Source organism: Schistocerca piceifrons, unplaced genomic scaffold (assembly GCF_021461385.2).
Source record: "Schistocerca piceifrons isolate TAMUIC-IGC-003096 unplaced genomic scaffold, iqSchPice1.1 HiC_scaffold_63, whole genome shotgun sequence".
Classification (NCBI taxonomy): Eukaryota; Metazoa; Arthropoda; class Insecta; order Orthoptera; family Acrididae; genus Schistocerca; species Schistocerca piceifrons.
The window spans coordinates 27,501-32,500 of record NW_025728872.1 but is presented as its reverse complement, the minus strand read 5'-3'; the positions used below and the strand labels follow the sequence as shown (position 1 = coordinate 32,500).

Sequence of the window (5,000 nt, the reverse complement as noted above, 5' to 3'; positions counted from 1 at the left end):
GCCATCTATGAAAATAGGGCGAAAGCACATGCAATACCGCCATCTATGCGCATCTGACAACACTACGTCCGCACCACAAAACATACCGCCATCTGTAGGTCTCCCGCAACATGACCTCCTGCAACGACGCCACCGCCATCTATGAGACGCCAAGCCGACTAAGACAGCGATGGCGCCACAGTGCCCGCCTTTCGACGCCACCCACAAAGCCTGCAGCCTCTGTCGACCATAGCACCCATTCTCCAGTGGCTCTGCCGCACGAAGCCGTGGACCGGCAATGACTCCACCCGCACCCGTTCGTGGACCACCCCAACCGCCAAACGCGCACCTCCAGCGGATGAACGGCGGACGTTTCCCGCACTCGTAAAGTGCAATCCACCCCTATAACTTGCGTTTCATGAAGAGTTATTTCCAATATGCGACATTCCCGCTGTCCCTATACATGAGCCGCGACCTGTACCACTTACGAGCGAGAGACGCGATCGCGTTGCTCACTGTACGGCGTCCGATACCGAGCCATCAGCATGTCGGTCCCCATGCGCGTTGCACTCGCACTCGCACTCGCAAAAACGTGGGGCAAATATATTACGCGGAAGAGTTATAACAGACCGAGCCCCACTGCATGGGGGGAGTCTTTGTCACTAATGTACACAGATAGAACATTGTGGACTGGAACCAGATTACCCGTACACACGGCGCTGATTAGTAATCAATGCAGAGCCATCAAACTACAGAAAATATATACAACTGTCCGTATACATGCTGAAAGAGTCTGCCCACAATGGGAACCACACGTCAGCCAGACACTCTGATCACGCACCACTCTCTGCTTCTAACAGGCGCACATACAATATGTAAGCACCAGCATGGAACAACATCCAGTGCATCCTCTCCGCCACATTACACAATCCACACTATCACAACCAGACCAGGAGGTCCATGCGGAAAATAGAATATCCCACCCTTTCGACATCCACCATTGCGCAGATAAGGCACCAACACCCACACATGTCCTATACAACGGTGCACCCAACATCACAATAGTACCTCCTGTCACAGCGCACAAACAATGACATGAGTCAAAGACACAGGTCTGACACAAGCATAGAATTGGAGCGCCGCCTCTAATAAGCCAAAGGTGCATCCTGACGTGACAAATCTCATCATGTCACAAGCATTCACTTACTATAATCACTATCAACGAACCTGCCGCCCCGCCCCCCCCCCCCCCCCCCACACCTTTCCTTACAACAACGTGTAACCTAACCTAACCCATGTTGTACCTTAACCTAACCCATGTTGTACCTTAACCTAACCCATGTTGTGCCTTAACCTAACCCATGTTGTGCCTTAACCTAACCCATGTTGTCCCCTAACCTAACCCAAGTTGTCCCCTAACCTAACCCATGTTGTCCCTTAACCTAACCCATGTTGTGCCTTAACCTAACCCATGTTGTGCCTTAACCTAACCCATGTTGTCCCCTAACCTAACCCATGTTGTCCCCTAACCTAACCCATGTTGTGCCTTAACCTAACCCATGTTGTCCCCTAACCTAACCCATGTTGTGCCTTAACCTAACCCATGTTGTCCCCTAACCTAACCCATGTTGTCCCCTAACCTAACCCATGTTGTCCCCTAACCTAACCCATGTTGTGCCTTAACCTAACCCATGTTGTGCCTTAACCTAACCCATGTTGTCCCCTAACCTAACCCAAGTTGTCCCCTAACCTAACCCATGTTGTCCCCTAACCTAACCCATGTTGTGCCTTAACCTAACCCATGTTGTGCCTTAACCTAACCCATGTTGTGCCTTAACCTAACCCATGTTGTCCCCTAACCTAACCCATGTTGTCCCCTAACCTAACCCATGTTGTGCCTTAACCTAACCCATGTTGTCCCCTAACCTAACCCATGTTGTGCCTCTAACCTAACCCATGTTGTCCCCTAACCTAACCCATGTTGTCCCCTAACCTAACCCATGTTGTCCCCTAACCTAACCCATGTTGTGCCTTAACCTAACCCATGTTGTGCCTTAACCTAACCCATGTTGTCCCCTAACCTAACCCATGTTGTCCCCTAACCTAACCCATGTTGTCCCCTAACCTAACCCATGTTGTCCCCTAACCTAACTAACCCATGTTGTCCCCTAACCTAACCCATGTTGTCCCCTAACCTAACCCATGTTGTCCCCTAACCTAACCCATGTTGTCCCCTAACCTAACCCATGTTGTCCCCTAACCTAACCCATGTTGTCCCCTAACCTAACCCATGTTGTGCCCTAACCTAACCCATGTTGTGCCCTAACCTAACCCATGTTGTGCCCTAACCTAACCCATGTTGTGCCTTAACCTAACCCATGTTGTCCCCTAACCTAACCCATGTTGTCCCCTAACCTAACCCATGTTGTCCCCTAACCTAACCCATGTTGTCCCCTAACCTAACCCATGTTGTGCCTTAACCTAACCCATGTTGTCCCCTAACCTAACCCATGTTGTCCCCTAACCTAACCCATGTTGTCCCCTAACCTAACCCATGTTGTCCCCTAACCTAACCCATGTTGTCCCCTAACCTAACCCATGTTGTCCCCTAACCTAACCCATGTTGTCCCTAACCTAACCCATGTTGTCCCCTAACCTAACCCATGTTGTGCCCTAACCTAACCCATGTTGTCCCCTAACCTAACCCATGTTGTGCCTTAACCTAACCCATGTTGTGCCTTAACCTAACCCATGTTGTCCCCTAACCTAACCCATGTTGTTGTGCCTTAACCTAACCCATGTTGTGCCTTAACCTAACCCATGTTGTGCCTTAACCTAACCCATGTTGTGCCTTAACCTAACCCACGTTGTCCCCTAACGTAACCCACGTTGTCCCCTAACGTAACCCACGTTGTCCCCTAACGTAACCCACGTTGTCCCCTAACGTAACCCACGTTGTCCCCTAACGTAACCCACGTTGTCCCCTAACGTAACCCACGTTGTCCCCTAACGTAACCCACGTTGTCGCCTATCGTAACCCACGTTGTCGCCTAAACCTGCTCTGTAATTGTTATACGACTCGTTCAATTAGTGTAGTGTTGCCCACCCGCAACCCTCGCAATATAGTTCGCTACTCGCACTGCCCGCTCCCCTGTGTATCGCTTCATGTTAAACACCTTGCAAGTCTTGCTGACTTTCCACATGCTCCTGCTGTACACTGTAATGTGGATGGCAGCAGGGCGTACATGCCGCCCCCCCCCCCCCCCCCACCTCTCCCCACGTCCCCACCTTGCCCCCTGCCTTCGCAAGGTGGTTGGTGACAAGTTTGCATGTTCAATGCCCTTCGCATGCGACGTACGCAGGCTACGTTGTGGTGCGGCCTGTGTCAACTGTCCGCTGATGTCGTACGCGTGAACCACAATCTGTACTGCACATTCGTCCTTATGTACTGAATGATACATCGTGGCACATGTGTGACCGTACAACGACTGCGCCCAAAAACGGCGGACCATACAGTGCAAATATTGTGCACGCAGCTACGTGTCGTCTCCCTATGAGAGCTGGATTGCAGTGTGGTACGCCATAGAGACGTGTGGGAGGAACGGACGCCGTGATGGCGATCAGCATGAGCTGTCTGTTGATGTATTCGGACCTAGTCGTCTCTCCTCACACACCGTGATGGCATGGTGCAGCGCGTTCCATATCTGCGACATGCTACAGAAGCCGGTTGACAGTCGTTCGAGCAATGGACATCGCATACGTACGGGGGCCACCTTCCACGTATTGTCTAGGCGTGCACATTTTGTTGCGTGTATGTGGGCAGACGTAGTGTGGCGTGACACCTGACACAGGCATGCAATAATGGTTGAAGTTGCAAATGGCGATGGACGCCTACGTTTTCTGGTGAAGTTACGCAAATGAAGAAATGGTAACCCGTTGTGGTGCGGTTGTTCTCGCTAGGGGTGAATCGGTGATGGCGACGATAGGTTGAGGTACTAACCGGTTGTTCCAGCGATACCCACCATGCCGACGAAACTGAACGGCATCTGGGTGTGAAGCGATACGCGGCGGTGGCTGGGTGGGACCGTCCCCGGCCGGTGAGGGGGCGCCTCCCGGCGTGCTGGCCGCGCGGTGCGTGGGGCGCACGCGCTACAGCCGGCTGGTGGGGGCGGCCAGTGGCAGGCGCGCCGGCCGACGGACGCGGCAGGCGTCGCAGCTGCGCGCCGGCGCACCCTGCGCGCGGGCGCCGTGCGGCCAAAGTAGGTCCTCGCGGGCCCGGTGCGAAGCGCGGTGGACATCTGCAGTGTGCTGGTCCGATTGAGGACTGTGTGCGTTGAGGATGCGCCGCCGCCCGGCGCTCGGCGCCGCGACGCCGTCTGCTGCTCGGTCGCCCCAGCGGTTCTCGCTGGTGGTTTGTATCGCAGCTGTGCGGATGTGTTGTGCGTGTGCGCTGTGCTGGGAGAGTTCGCTTCGGCACCCAAGTGGGGCTTTTGTCCTTCTGTGGCGCTGGCGTTGGAGCTGCCGGTCACCGTAGGTGGCGCGTGTTGTCTCCCGCCGGCAATGCCACGACAGCACGCTCCCGGGCCTCTGTCGGCAGCGGCAAGCTCAGTTGGGAGCACGGGTGGTCGCACCGAAAGCGTCTACTCGCCTAACTCCGGGCGATTGCGCCTCTCTCGAACCCGACCAAGTACTTGGGACGGCGCTGCGCGCCGCCGGGACCTGAGAGGGTTTCGAGGTGTATTGTGCAGGGGAGCTCAGCCTCCTCCTGTTTGCAGAATGATTGAGCGGACGCTTGCGTGTTCGCGCGGGCCCCCGGGACACACTCCCGGGCGGCCGGCTGCTCAGCTCTAGTTGACGCAGCTCCCTGGTTGATCCTGCCAGTAGTCATATGCTTGTCTCAAAGATTAAGCCATGCATGTCTCAGTACAAGCCGCATTAAGGTGAAACCGCGAATGGCTCATTAAATCAGTTATGGTTCCTTAGATCGTACCCACGTTACTTGGATAACTGTGGTAATTCTA

At 54.2% G+C, this 5,000-nt stretch overlaps 1 non-coding gene across 1 annotated transcript in view; it reads left to right on the top strand.

Moving 5' to 3' along the window:
- The first annotated feature begins 4,840 nt into the window (after positions 1 to 4,840).
- Positions 4,841 to 5,000, top strand: part of LOC124764177 — a 1,909-nt gene continuing 1,749 nt past the window's right edge. Inside the window, exon 1 of the ribosomal RNA XR_007012735.1 lies at positions 4,841 to 5,000. This exon is cut by the window's right edge and continues 1,749 nt beyond it. This is a non-coding gene — a ribosomal RNA (small subunit ribosomal RNA).